Here is a 15766-nt window from a genome sequence, read left to right on the forward strand (position 1 = left end):
CGCCCTCCAGGCATCAGGTTCTCAGACAGGCCCCAGCTGCTTTCCCCCTAATTTGTGCTCAGGGGAAAAGGCAGCTTCCTCCTGCTAAATTCAGATCCCCACTGCTACAATGATGATAGCCCAGACTGGTGCAGCCCCAGGCTGGTACCACACCAAAGGCAGCTGTGCCACGTGTGCCTGGGAGCTCCCTCCCTCGGTGCACAAGCAGGGGGCAAGGTGGTGCGTGGCATGGACAAACGGACTCACCAGTCCTTACTGGAACAGAAAGCTGCCTGCACTCCTTCCAGCACGGGGCAGCGTGCCCAAGGCTAACAGAGCCTGTCTTACTCGGGTGTTGCAGGCCTGTTTCTCCAGGACAAGGATGAGGGACAAGAGAGGTAATTAGGAGTTTGGCACTCTGGGCAGGGGGTGCCGAGCACTTCCCTCCTCACTGCTGCGGTGGTGCGACACGGGCCCTTGCTGTAGCAGTGCAGGCAGCAGTGCACAGAGGTGGACCAGGGCGGCTCTATGCTCTGGGCAGTGGTGGTGCTTGGGACAGCTGGGACAATGATGGGACTTTGTGTGACTTGCTGGTAGCTGCTATTTTTTTGTGCCTCTGCTTTTATTTTTAAAGCCCTTTGGGATGGTAATTTTCCAGCCACAAGCCTTGAGACCTTTCCTGTTACTCTTGTTTCATTAGCGCAAGCCAGCTTGTTAGAGCACGTCACCAGCCAATGTAGCGACCTGCTTCTTCTGCTAAAGGCACCTGTGCTCTGTAAAGGGGAGGTGGCAGCTAATGCCGGCTGCTGGCACACTAAGACCCTGTGTCAGACGGGCATTGGCAAATGGCATCTTACACCAGCTCTGCAACCGGGGCATGTTACATAGCCCAGGATCCAGGACCCCCTGGATCCAGGTGTGGATGAAAAGAAAACTGGTCTGGACAGGGTAAAGGTAAAGGAGGGTGTGTTGCCTCCAGCTGTCCTCTAGTTGGTGGGGAGATGGGAGATGCAAGGAGAAGGCTTAACTCAGTTGCAGGCTGGTCAGGGAGCAGAGCTGAGCTGCTTCCTGGCTGCAGCCAGGAGTTGAAGACAACTTGCTGGTTGGGATGAAGGAGTCCTGGCGCTGACCTAACAGCTGTTTGCTTGGAAGCAAGCCTTGAGTGGATAAACCTGAGCTGGCTGGATAAACTTGGCCCATGGTCCTTATGGCCCCTTAGCTTGGGGTGTTCATGCCCTGCAAGGAATGAAACTGAGGAGTGCATTAACCAGAGGACTAAAGCACTGCTTCTCCAGAGAGCAAGAGAAGTGGTGACTGACCAGCAGAGACCCCGAGACCAGGGGATCTGTGCCCTGTGGTGCAGGACAGAGAGGGGGTTGGTGTGGTGAACCTTGCTGTAGTGAGGTACCAACGGCTCCTGGTCATGGCAAGGAGCAGGCAATTAGCCATGGTGTCCCCACCAAAACCCAAGGGATGTCTGGTGGATGGATGCCATGCCCTTCACTTCCTGTCCCACACAACCATGGAGTGATGCCACTAATTGGCCTTAATAGCCAGCCTGTTCATCGCTGTCTACTTTTCAATTAGCCACAAGGAGCTCTGTGTGTCATCTTTAATGAACATACACGTTGTTTGCAATTAGTAGGTGACTACTTAGGGTGAAATGTGTTTGTCAGCTCATTGCTTTAACTACCTGATGTTTGTCTTTCATGCTGTGAGTCACAGGGCTTCAGTGGGTGCTCGGGGTGGTGCCATGAGGGTCAGAGTCTTGCCACCCTGGGATGGGCAGTGGTGTTGCCTTGGAGAAAGGAAGCTGCTCCCATCTGCTGAATGGGTGACCCAAATGTTATGATCAGGAAGTGCTCCCTGTTTCTGATCCCGACTTGCTTGTCACTGTGTCCACCAGTAAATCATGTGCCTCCATAAAGTGATTATCTTCATGACCAAAAGGGGTCATTAAACTCATCTTGTTTGACTTCCCGGGTAACACTGGCAAGATCATTTCACCCCAAGGCTCTACTAGCCCGGCATTATTAATGCAGTTGCACCCTACTAAATGCCATCTGCATGCCACGTCAGGGAGGGGTACAGTGATCCCAGCCTACCTGCCTGCAAAACCCTTTTGAGATCCTTCAGTGCTATGGACCTGACAGTTGTTATAAGTAGAAGCCCCCTCCGGGTTGAAAATAGCCCATTTTCCCCATCAGGCATCTGCCTGTATCACTTGTGCTTCAAGCAAGGCTCTTGTGCTGTCAGAACCAGGCTGTCCTTGGGTTGACAGTTTTCTTAACTGGACTGAATTGCTAGTACCTCTTCTTCTTTTCATAGACAATCAGCATTTTCATATAAATGTTGGTTCCTGGTTAGTGGATTTTGCCCCTCTGCTCAGGGTCAGATTAAGCAACCTCTTTGGGATCAGGAAGGAAGTTTACCCCACAGTTAGATTGGTATGGACCAGGGGCGGGCAATTATTTCAGGTGGAGGGCCACTTACTGACTTTTGGCAAGCCATCAAGGGCCACATGACAGGCAGCCAGGGGCAGATAAATATTAATTTTCTAAATTTTTAGGGACCCCGCGGGCCGGATAGAATGGCCTGGCGGGCTGCATCTGGCCCACGGGCTGCATTTTGCCCACCCTGGCATGGACTGTGGGGGGTTTGCCTTCCTCTATAGCAGGGGGCATAGCGCTCTTCCTTGAATCTCTTAAGTAGATTTTAGCAAAACCTGCAGTGGCAGGACACTGGCAGCCCTTGTCCCCCTGCTTTACCGGTGGCAAGCTAAGGTGCTTTGGGGGTTAGGGGGCAATACTCCTTGTAGTGGTGCAGCAGGGTCAGTTGTACAGTTTTAGGAGTACGACAGGGACTTGTATGGGATAGTTTGGATGGAGATGATCCTGTCTTGAGCAGAGGGTTGGACTAGGTGATCTCTGGAGGTCCCTTTCAGCCCTACTTTTCCATGGGTCTGTGACTGCAGGAACCAAGTGAGATCAGGGCCCCATGGGGATAGAGGCCATTCAGACATACAGTGAGAGAGGACTCCTGTCCCCAAGAGCTTGTAATCTAAATGCATGAAACTGAGAAAGGGAGGAGGGGGAACATCACATACTGCTTATATGTAGTGAGCTGAGGCAGCAAGGGATTAAGGCCGTGTCTTCACTGCATGCCTGGCACTCCCACCCAGCACACCCTGCCTATCTGCTCCTAATGCCACACAGCAAACCCAGAAAGAAAGTGAAGTGGTTCGGTGGGCAAAACATACCTGAGAGCAGGGACAACCTCTAAATGACCTACCCAGCAGCCTGCAAGGATCTAGCATAGATCTAAGCATTGATCCCAGATCTCTTGTGTCCCAGACTAACTTAACTCCAAAAATCCTCTTTCTTCTCTAAATCTGCAACCTCTTCTCTGCCTGTTCAGACACGGGGGATTGAATCGATCTGTTTATTGGGGTGGGTTGAAAAGCGCCCTATTAAAACTCTTATCCTGATGGTTTCTGACTAAATATGAGAATCTGGGAAGAAAGCTTTTGCTTTCCTCAGATGTTTCAGACTTGGGTTAAAAGCTTTCGGGGTTTGATTCTTGGCCAGCAAATCTACAGTCTTGCCTTCAGTCGAAAACTTTCCAGTTTTTAGTACACTTTCGGGGAGAGGGGGTAAAAAACACTTTGGGGGGTTTTTGTTTGTGGGTGGTTTAAAAGCCAATTTTTCAGCAGAAAAATCTGACATTTTCTAGCTTGATTTGCCTTTAACAAACTGGCATCACTAGGTAGCTTCTCCTCAGGCAAAACTAAGTAAAAACTTCAGGGTTTGCCCATGAGTCATGACACTGTGGGGAGCTGGGTTTTCTCTGCATCTTTCAAAGTAGACTGAACTGATGGAGTCTTTGCCGGCTGCCTAAGAGAGCCAGCCCACGCCGAAAGGGCACTGTTCATATAGGGGGCAAAGAAACGTCGCTCTTCAAAGCCAAGACATGAAACAATCCTTCTTTCAAGAATGTTCTTTGTGATTGGACTAAATAAATAACCTCCGCCAAAGGCAGCCAGCCATTGTGCAGTGCTCCCTTGGCCTTTCTGCTCTCTCCTTGCTATAGTAACAGGGACACTCAGCCAGCCGACCATTGCAGGAGGAAGGAGAGTCGATGCCTGCCTCTTCCAGAAGTAGCCTTTAAAAGCCTGGAAGAAACTGATGAGCCATTGCTTTCAGAGGACAGCCTCAGTACGTGGTCAGCCTTGATTTGGGGGAAACGTGTGTATACAGCAGCCTAATTAAGGGTGGGTGACCAAAGCACTGACCCTGGGTGTTCAGTGAAGGAGGGCACCCAAATAGAGGCGAGGGGGTTCGGATGAAGGGCTTTGCATTCAGGGAATATACACCGGTAAATATGCAGCAGCTACAGGGCCAAGAGGGGGTAAACCTGGCTATTGGCAGTGACATCTTCCCTTGGGGTAACATCCTGCAGCCTGAACCTCAAATGCCCCTGCCTCTATCGCTGCACCCCAGGACACAAACCCTATCAGGTAATCCTCTGTGTGTGTGTGTGTTTAACTTATTTCATCGTAGATTCATAGCTGTTAGGATCGGAAGGGACCTCAGTAGGTCATCGAGTCCGACCCCCTGCATAGACAGGAAAGAGCGCTGGGGTCAGACGACCCTAGTTAGGTGCTTGTCCAAAAGGACCTGAACCTCCATCCTCAAGGACCTGAACCTGCAAAATGACCCTCCCCTTTGAGCTGGGATCCTCAGCTGAGAGCGACCACATCCTCCCAGAGGCATGACAGATCCTTTTGAAGAGCTGACGGCAGACCCCTTTTGGCTGGGAAGAGACAGCTCCGCAGAGCCCTGGAAGCAAACTTCCTTCCAGCACTGGCAGTGGCAGGCTTTGCCAGCACTCGCAGGGGGCTTTGGCTCTTCATCGAGATTCCTGTTGCATCCAAGGCCTGTCTCAGCAGATGTCAATCAAAAGCATGGTGCAGATCAGCCACAGGGGAAAGGGAACCCTCTGTGAGGTGGAAAAGCAAGCTTAGACCTTCATCTCCTCTTGACAAATGCTGAATAGGACCCTGCATCAGAGGCTAATGGGGCCTTTTTTTATCCATACCACTTCAGCAAGGTGCCCTTGATGCTGAATTCTTCAGCCTCTTGATGCAAATGCCCTGAAATCCCTCATGGGCTAATAAAGCACAGCCCGATGTGCCTGAAGATGCCTCAGAGGTTGGGCTGACTTGGGCTATAACAGAGAGGGAGCATGTCCTTTTTCATCACTCTCAAATGGCCTCCTCCCCAGAAGTGGCAACAGTGGTACTAGTTATCTCAGATCTTGTCCCCACACCCTGTAATCCTGTCCACATACCCCTGCATGGGGCTGGGAGGGAATCCCACTCCCCCATCCCCCTTTTCTGCTACATGTGTTAAGCGTGCTTTTTTAAAGCCTTCTCAGAGGCATTGGAAGTTGGCTATAGCCAAGGCTGGGGATTTTGACTGGACTGAGCCAATGCTCCTGCTGGGACTTAAAGCTGGACGCTCCTGGCTAGAGGATCTTGCCCTTCACTAGGGTCCGACCTGATCACCATCATTGGGGTCAGGAAGAAATTTTACCCCACGGTCAGATTAGAACTGACTGTGGGGGTTTTGCCTTCCTCTGTAGCAGGATGTGTGGCTTTCTACCCAGGATCTCTTGTGAGTATATTAAAAACCTTTTACAGAAGCAGGAGTTGACTGCCATGGTCCCCTTGCTTTAACTGTGGCAGGTTAAGGTGTTATGTCTTGTGTTATGTCAGGGTCTATGGTAGTTTTAGAGTGTGGATTTTTATAGGATGGCTGGGATAGGGATGATCCTGCCTCAGGCAGCGGGGTGGACTAGATGACCTCTGGAGGGCCCTTCCAGCCCTAGTTCTCTAGGATTTCTATTTTCTTTTTTTCCTTCCTGACTGTCTGGAAAAACTCCCAGCTTAAAGCCTCTAGCATCTGCCTAGAGACTGTATGAAAAGCAGATAACACGTGAAACGTCTCTCTCTTGCAAAGACGGCGGTCCCTGGCTCTGCACTTATAGAGGTATTGTTGATGGGTAGCACAATAAGGGGGAAAGGCAGTAGAACAACCCCTCAAGCAACCTCGGTCCTCCAGCCCCATTGCTTACCCTTTCACTGTATTTTGCCAAGCTTTCCTCATTCCATTGCTTGGATTTGTAACCCTTTGGAAGTTGGGTCATCTTTTGGAGGCTCTTGGCTCTATGGGATTCAGCCCTTGGGAGGGGAACTGGGGCTTCAAAATGTCTTGGTGCTAATATCATCTCAGCTGAGGCTTGTGGCCCTTGCTTGAGGCTTCATACTTCCAGTGGGGAGTGCTGCCCATCTGCAGCACTAGACTCAAGGCAACTGGGAGGTGAGTCTGAAATGCTAGTGCATCGAAAGGGGATGCTTTATATCCCATTTTGTAGGAGCAGAAAAGATGGCTTGACCCCATTCTGCACCTACCTCCTTCACTCCAATGCAAAGACCTGTACCTTAGAGATGCCCAGTGAGCTGCCAGCCTACCTGGCACTTTCTTATCATAGGCATTTTTCACCAAGCTTGGGACAACAATGATGTTCAGAAACCACGTATTGAGTCCCAACGTGTTGTCTGATCTAGCACCATCACTAGGGGTGAAAAATCCATGTGACTTCCTTCAGGGGAGGGCAGAGGACATGCAATACAGATGTGGAAGAGGAAGAAATCAGCCCTGTTGCATGAAGCAAGAGATGACACCGTCATTCAAAGCAGCCAGTGATTTCTCCTTGTGAAGCCCGCCATGCTCGGCAGGTTGCTGATGCAGTTCTGTGCCGAGATGTGGCAGCGAGAGGGCTGAGACGCTAAACCCAGCTTTGAGGAGGAACTGCAGGACATTTGGGTGGATCACAGCTCCAGTTAATGGGGAGAGGTAATTACAGGCTACGAGCGAGGCGTGGGAGAGAGCGGGGAATCTTCTATTCCCAATAAGGGAATCGCCCTCTTCTTCACCGTGGGCGTCCCCGTGGGCTAACACTAATTAGCAGGATCTGGGCTTCCTTCCTTCTTCCTTTTGAGGGACCAGCCTCACCTCTTCAAGGCTTTTTGCTGCACACTTGGCTGTGACGGCAGGCAAGTGAAAGTCAGGCAACCAGTGCAGGAGAAGCACAAGAGAGAAAAGAAACTTCCTTCCCGTTCACCAGCTGAAATGCTGGCTTGGGCCTCAATCCAGTTCCCTGCAAGGGCAATATATATATTCTCTCCTGGGTCCAGAAGATTAGACCTCAAAGTCTGATTGAAATGCGCTGAAATCAGCATGAGTCTTTCCACTGACTTCAGTGGGCTTTAGATCAGGCCTCTGGTTGTCAGGCAAAACTCTCATGTAATCCATGATAAGAAAGCAGGATTTTAGGATTTGGCCCTGTAGGTGTCCTCTGAACTGTGCGGGTCTATCTCATTAGGCCCCTTGGGATCTGACTTTCCGGTGGTATAAATCTCTGTTGGTTCATTGAAGTCACCTCTGGCCACTTGACAACATTCGAGACGACATTAGATGCACTCAGCAAAGTCAGATCCAAGCCGGGAAGTCAACAGTCAATAGAGTTATACCAGCTGAAAATCCGGCTTTAGCTTTGTCCGCAGGATGGCCTAGCTCCTAAAGGAGGTGGAACCACTGCTGGGCGCACAGATGAGCAGGCTTATGCGGTGTCACATAAGTGTCACAGCTGCTGCTGCTTAAGGAGCTCCAGTGCATGAAGTACCATGGAGAAGCCAAGGTCATTTTTTCAGCACTGTGTTTTGGGGTGAGCTCGCTGTTGCTGAGAAGTAAAGCTTCTGGGTCCACTGTGGAAAGCTTGCATTTATTTGCAGTAATGCATTTGGTTTTAGCTAGCACCGGGCATCCAGAATAATATAATCAGTTGACACTGGGATTTTAAGACGCCTTGCAATGCCACTTGGCCGGGGCCTGGGCTTTCCCTCACTCGGAAACGAGGACTTTCTGTGTTCCCTCAAGTGAATTAATTATCTCAGGAACGATGCAAAGATGTTTCCATGAATAACATGTCTGACTGTGAAAAGGAAAGGACATCCGTGTCCATCTCCAACTTGTTTAAAAGAATATGAAAGTGGCTCTAACAGCATCTCATGTTTCCATGGCAGCTGTCACACCAGCCTGTCAAAGCACTTCGCAAACACTATCGGGGCCAGATGGCGGTTTCCCCACCAACAGCGGGTGCTCGGCTCCCCTTGAAATCAGTGGGGTGACTCATGTGAGCATCTGCCGGAGGAGCAAAAGGGCCTGCAAGAGTTCCTGGGCCTTTTAGCTTGTGAAAGTGGTTCAGAGTTGGCCGCTACCGCTTCCCACCTGCTGCCAGGTAGATGTGATTTTTTCTCAGTTGCTGCCAGCTGTGAACACCCAGCTCAGGGAGAAGGGTTGGCCTTGTGATTTGAAGAGCTTGGCTCTGACGATCTGTACAGATCCCTTAGGCAGCTTTCTGTGCCCCACCTGCAAAGGATGGAGTGGGGCTCCTACGAACCCCAATCCAGAGTTTGTGGGGTGCTTTAAAAACCTGCATAATGTAACTCGGTGCCCTGGCCTACTTTGCAGAGGTGCTTCCATCTCCTTTTGACTGTTGTAATTAACTGCTGTCAAATGCTGGCCGCAACAGAAGCCAAACCTATTTCTCTCTTGGCAGCTTCCCCTGGCTGTTACCAAATTCCTGGGGACGTGGACGTGGACAGCCAGAGCAGCAGCAGATATGTGCCCGTTGTGATCTGTTCTCTGGCAGCCGTCGCTTCATCCACTGCCTGGGACCAGTGCCCTCGAAGGCTCAATAGCAAAGCGATGGGCAGAGGAGAAATAGATCCCTGGGCAGCTGTGTCGGCTGGTACCCCAGGAGAACCTAAGCGAAGGAGAAAGGAATCTGGAGCTTTGTAGAAGCACACCTCCTCTCCCTTTGGAAAGCAAATGTTTTCCAGAACAGATACAAGCTGTTCCAGGCCCCAGCAGCAATAGGCTTGTTTGCCATCCCAGTGCCTCTCAGCAGCAAGAGAAATGTTATCAAGGTCTCAGTACTGGAAGAGGCTTTGGTCTATCCTTTGCAGCAGGTCAAAATCAGTGAGCCTGGTTTGGAGGGCGAGCTGGCATGGTGAGACACTGTGCAAAGATCCCTGCTAGCTCCGAACAAGTGGTAGGTCTGCACAGCCCTGTGCAATGCCAGGCAGAGGGACAAACTCAGATCCTGCAATCCATATAGCCGCTGCGTCTGCATGATGCTCTGCCCAGGTTAATTCACTCTGCTTTGCATTAGCACAAGCACAGTGGTGCACAGACACAGCTACATGGCACCCATTCTGGGCTGGCTTGGATATCTGTGCATAGCACTGCCTTGCATCATGTAGACTCTAGTTCGCTGCTAATATGGGGCATCCCATTGAATGGGCATGCCCTTAATTGCTACCCAAACCACTGAACTATCCTTCCAGGTCCTTCATAAGCCTACAAAATGCAACAATGGGGCTACCTTGCACCTCACGTTACCATTTCCATCACTACAAAGGAAATGCAGACGGTCCCAAGTGAGTTTTACAGCTGGTGTGAATAGAGGGTGTCTCCTTGATTTGTAAACCTCCCATGAGGGCCACATCATGCTCTGTCGATAGGTTGAGTGAAACCAATAGAGCTGAGATGACACATGCTGGCTGGGAACTGACTCTTTCCATCCTGACCAGATAGCCCTTTATCCCTACATGGCAGAGGCATGACTGACCATACAAGGTAAATCAGGCCATAACACCTTATCTTGGCTTCCTACAGAGGCATCCTGTCTATATAACTTTGATGGAGTGCCTCAGTCAGTCAGTGCCTCAACATACCCATTGGTAAACTGAGGATAATCGTATTTCCTTGCCTCCTTGGGGATTGGGGAGTCTTGTTTGAGTCCTGTCAGGAGCTGGCTCGGCGATTCTTGGATGGATGATGCTATATAAATGCAAAGCGTTATTAATATTTCATGCTGTAGTGAAAATGTGCTAATGGGGCTTGTTACTGGAAGATAAAGCGATGCCATTAATACACCTCCCTCTGGGTTCTCATGGCAGCAGTGAAAGGAGTGGTTCTGGGAATTAATGGGATGGCTCATGGGTGTGTATAGAAATTACAAGGCTCCCATTTATTTCCAGTTGTCCTGCCTGATTCAGTGTTGTGGAACAGCGCAGCCCAGGTTTCTCAACAGGTATGAAGTCTGTGCAGATCACTGCTGAGATCTACCCAGGTAGTGAGCAACAGCAAACAACAGTGCATGGATATGAAGGTCCCACTCTAGTGTAGCTATTTAATTCATGAGCATCCAGACCAGGTCCTCTGCTAACGCAGGATAAGCCAGCAGTGTGTGCTGCAGTCAGTGGGATCAGATTGGTAGCTGGTGTAGATCAGCTTAGCTCCATCAGATTTTCACCAGCTGGGGATCTGGGGGTCCCTAAGTCCCTGTGGCCTGACCCCTCATGTTGTCCTTTGCAGAGGTGCAAAGTGAATTTAAAATGTTCTCAAGTCGACTTGCCTTTTTAACTGCACTTTGTGCTGGTCCAAAAAGGCAGGGAATTGAGCCCCCTGGGTCACAGAGAAAGGGGATGGCAGCTTGTAAAGGTGACTGGTTTTTCCTGGTAGGCCCAGTGTCCACCCAGGAAGGTCAGGGACTCCAAAGGCAACTCCACTGCAGACAAAGGTGAGTGCCCAGAAAACACCAAAGTGACAGGGAATTTTGCCTCCTATCTGCACCAGCCTTGGACTTACAGAAGAGCACTCACTTCATGGGCAAGTTATCTCCTAACCGCCCGCTTCTGTGTTCTTGCTTCTTTCTCTGAAACAACTGGCTGTGGGCACTGCTGGAGACAAGGTCCTGGCGTAGATGGTCCCTTGGTCTGGGAATGCCTCTTTTCTGATACCCCCGCCTCCTCCCCCAAATCCTATTTAGTGGGGACCCCGACTGGAGACCACATTGACTCAAGGGGGCCTCCACTAAAAATACTGGTGACCATCCAGGGACACTGAGGACACAGTGAAACCCCCCTGCTCTATGGTGCTGAATATTATTGCGCCCATTTGGACTTCCTGGAACCAACAATGAATTGGAGAAATCCATCGAGCCAGGTGTACTTAGCATCGTCTGGACAAAGAAGAGCTTTCACTGCCTTTTCCACCAGCTGGAAGAGAGCTGGGCAAGTACACCCTCCAGCCACTGAGCTGCAAAATGCGTCGCCGCCCCAGTCCTCTGGAAATGGGCTTCTGGGGACCTGAACAAAGACCCAGAGTCTTGGGTCTTGGGGGGCTGCATCAGAGGGTGCAGTGGCTGGAGATGGATGAAACAAACTCCAAAAACTCCGGCTCTTTGCTGCAGCCCAGCTAAGTGACAGCAGCGCAGTTTCCACAGTATTTGGCCATTGCAGGGAAATCAATGCCTTGATGCCTCTACCCACAAGTGGTGTGGGAAAGGGGCAGGGGGACTCCAGCCTGTGACAGGGTCTCCACCAGCCTCTTGAAATCCTCTTGCCTCCTCCTCTGAAGGCAGAGTGGGCAGCCGCGAGCTCTTGCCTGCCAAACAGACGCGGGACCATCTGCTCTGGCTTTTGCCGGTTGGTTTTCAACCCTGTCTGCTGCTCAGGAGGGAGAAGGGATGGCAGAGCGGCACCTGGGCTTTGCTTTCTCTCGCTCAATCTTATTTGGGTATTCTGCAGAGTGTTTGACAGACAGCCCGGGGCTGAGCTCTGCTCCGGGTTCATTTATGACAATCGCAGCCAGCAGGACATGAAAGGGAAGCAGTGCGGTCGCCTGCTTCTGCTCCCTGTGTCTTCCAGCTGGGGGTGGATAGGAGTCTCAAAGGGGGGTGTTGGCAGCCCCCCTACATCCATCCCCCAGCTCCCCAAGGGAGCACTTCTTGGCCCATGAAGCGCATACCTGGCTGTCAGACACATCTGCTGAGAGGTGGAAGGTGTATTCCACCTGGAGTCGTGCGCTGATAAGAAGTGTCCATCATCCCTGACAGCTCAGCTCCCTGACGCCGGCCCAGCTGTCAGGCAGCGGCAAGATGCGGGCAGAGAGGGATGGAAGGAGAAGGAGAAGAAAGGAAAGCAGCAGGCAGTGTCTCTCAGCACGCGGGCTTGTCTCAGGGAGAAGGATCCCCGCAGGCAGGTGTCGTGCGGCCGTATCTCAGCCTGCATAATCCTGGGATTTCTTCTTTGTTTCTCTCCTCTGTGACCAGCCTCAGTCATGCCCCATATGCGGGTACTGTCACGGCCTCTCCTCTGCCCCAGGTTTGCATTGGTTTGGTAGGTGCATTTGCCAGCTTGTCTAGCTGGACCGGGAGTGTTATCCCTCTTCTCCCCCAAGACATCAAATCATTCAGAGGTACCAGCACGTTACTCCTCTGGCTTTGGCCGGTGACAGGGACCCCACCACCACTGTGCCTCCCCTCTTAGCACTCCCCTTGCCAGCCATGCCAAGGCCAGGCTTGCTTTACCCATGCCAGGGATGCAGGCAAGGTGTGTGTGTGCAAAAGGGTCCAGGAGGGGGCTGTATTAGCGTTGACGTGTGCACTGGCTGCAGCCTTCCCAAGCTGGCTTTTTTAGCTATTGGATAGGGAGCCTCTCTGGGAAATGGTGGAGACTCGGGCAAGTCGGATTCCCTGGGGCCTGTATTTCTCTGCGGGGTTGCACTGAAGCCTGCCACACAAACAGCTGCAGGTTGGAACGGTGTTGGAGTGAAGACCAGGCCAGCTGGCCAGCAGCCCTATAGCTTTCCATAGAAGTGGCTGCAGTCCTCTGCTGGTCCCAGTGGCCTTATTTAAACCTGGAGGCTGGCAGACCATAGGGGCAGCCTGTTGGTGCCCATTGGCACCATTGGCATTGGTGACTTCAGTGGGTGCTGCCAATGCCTTGCAGACTTCCCATCCCAGCTGAACACAGCGGATCCTGGAAAAAGGGCTTCCATAGAAGAAACTTGAGAGACAAGGCAGGATTCCCCTCTCATCAAGGTCAGGGATGATCCTGTCTTGAGCAGAGGGCTGGACTAGATGACACTTTAAGGTCCCTTCCAGCCCTGCTTTCCTATGATCCTCTGACACTTGACAGCCCAGGTTAAACCCAGGGCTAGAGAAACCACATCAGGCCTGGCTCCCTCAATGCCTTGCCCACCCCTTTCATAGGGCCGAAGTAGATTGGCCTTCTGCATGGTGACTGCAAAGTGGGCACTTTAAATGGAGAGCTGCAGATGTAACCAGCTATTTGAAATAAGACTGCTTGGAACAGCCTCGGGTGGGGGGTGTGGGTCGGAGACCCCTGCCGATTCAGTGCTGAGCATGAGGCCCGGTCTGCTCTTGCCTTCGGGCGCTTCCAGATTCCTCGGATGAAGCCGCACCCCTGCTCCCGTGGCAGTAATGAGGACAAATGGGCTTGTTTGCTTGCCGAGCTCTTCCCCAGAGCCATCACCAAACAATGGTAATTTACTTTACAGCTGCTTCGATTTGTTTCTCAGCATTTTCTAAAACCCGGTGGGATTGCAAATGAAAGCTGTATTTGCTACTCAAATGACTCGAGCGCTACCTGGGCTCTCCCTCCCCGCGCAGAGCACCTGGTTATCAAGACGATTAGTCAGCTTAATTACTCCATATTATCATAATTCCTACAGCGCTTCTCTCCCTGCGCTGTTATACAAAGTGCGTTTGGCAATGTCTGGCTCCACCCCAGAACTGGTTGCATTTTTGTTGGCGCCAGAGTCTTAAAAGTTTGGTTGAAGTGGGTCAGGTCTCTCCCAGGAAGGATCGCGGCCCTTGACCTCATTGTAGGAAAAGTGTTTTTTTAGCATCCTTTGGGATGACATCATAATGGGAAAAAATATGGATTGTTCATATTCATTTCCATGATATTTTGGCATTATTCTTTTCTTCTGTCTCTCTCCATCAGGTCTGCCTTGGTGCTCCAGGCTGTAAACTGAATGTATTAAGAAGGGCTTAAGGATGCCAAGTAGAGACCTGCAATGATCTCCCCCTCTGAGTTCAGTGCACCCAGGTATGCGACTGTGAAACGGGGAATCAAATGCAGGTTTTATGTTTGTCTGAATTCAAGGGGCTTGGGCAACAGGTTCCCCATGCATCTGGTCTAGCTTTTGTTCCAGGTGATTTAGGTCAAAAATGCAAATTAGTTGGGGGAATGGTCCCTCTTCCTGAAAAAAACATCCAGTCTGCCACATGAGTTTGTTGTTCCATGTTTACTCCCCGTACATCTGTGTGATACTGAGGCGTGTCGCTGTTAAACAGCCAGTGCATTTCACCCCAGAAGCTGCTGCATTTCAGGGCTGGCAGAGATGAGTCACAGCTGGTTAAAGCAGATTGTCAAAAGTGCTTAGGGTCAAGATGTCCCACCAAACACATCCCCCCAACCCTTGCATCTCCCTCTTAGACTCCTAAATAAAGACCCAGCTTTTAAATGCACTTAACACATGGCTGTGGCCCACATGGGCAGGGACCCCAAAAGCTTCTGAGCTTCTTGGAAAAAATCTAGCCCCTCGTTGCTAGACCTGCGAATGCTTGGGGAGCCCGAGCAGCATGATGGATCTTATATAAGGATTGCAGTAAAGAGCGGCCCAGAGAACAGAGAGAGCCTGCGGGCTGTGCTAGCAAGGGGAAGGTGTGCCGACTTGTAGAACAAGAATTGGGAGATCTAGGAGCATCTCTTGCTTTAGAAATGCCGTGAGGGGGAACCTCCTGCACTGGTGAGGCAGAAGGGGAAGGGAATGCACAAGAGGCTCTTAAAAGCCTTCCCCTTTTCCCTTTCCCTGGGATAGTCGAATCAAACAGAGAACCAAGAAACAGATCGGATATGTGGCACCGGCTACACAACAGTGCCCAGCGCCACGTCTGTGCTGTACGGGGGTGCCACCTAGCGTCCAGCACTGGAGCAGCCCTCAGGTTCAAGTCCAGCTGCTCCTTCCTCGAGTCATCCCCTTGCTTTCCCTACCTGATTATATTGCTCTGCAAGGGAGAAAATGCAGAGCGCCAGGAAGCAGATGAATGCCAGGTGGTCACGAGGGGAGTGAGACGTGGCTGGAGAGGTTGTTAATGAATGCCCTGAGAAATAATTAACTTCCACCCCCTCATTAAAAGGTGGGGAGGGAAAATTCATGCAATGGCTGCAGCGGCAGAGGATCCAAAAGGAGCTTGGTAGAGGCATTAACCTGGCCTGAGCCAGAAAGACCGAGCAAACAGACTCATGACTTCTTTCCTAGCAAGCCACAGGGCCCCTTCAAGGCCATCAGGCACCTGGGGGAGCCTGTAAAAGGATGGACCTCTCAAGCTTCCCCCTGTTGCCCTGCCCATTGGTCTACATAGGCCAAAATGTTGGCACAAGCTCCTGCCATGTCATTGCTTGCCAGAGTGGCTCAGCCCCCGCCGGGAGGAAGCCCCATAAGAACAAGAGGAGTAATTCTTAGCTTTGGCCCACTCTCCCCTTGGCTCCTCTGCTTTTGGGGCCAAAATTAGGGGAATGGCTCTGCCGTTTGGGCTGAGACTGCTCAAACTCATGTCATCTTAAAGCAGCCTTTAACTCCCTGAAGGGTGGCTCCAAAGAGGATGGAGCTAAACTGCTCTCAGCGGTGGCAGATGACAGAACAAGGAGCAATGGGCTCAAGTTGCAGCAAGGGAGGTTTAAGCTGGATATTAAGAAAAACTTCCTAACTAGGAGGGTGGTGAAGCACTGAAATGGGTTACCCAGAGAGGTGGTGGCATCTATGAATCTATGAATCTCCATCCT

Source organism: Alligator mississippiensis, chromosome 6, assembly GCF_030867095.1.
Source record: "Alligator mississippiensis isolate rAllMis1 chromosome 6, rAllMis1, whole genome shotgun sequence".
Lineage (NCBI taxonomy): Eukaryota > Metazoa > Chordata > Crocodylia > Alligatoridae > Alligator > Alligator mississippiensis.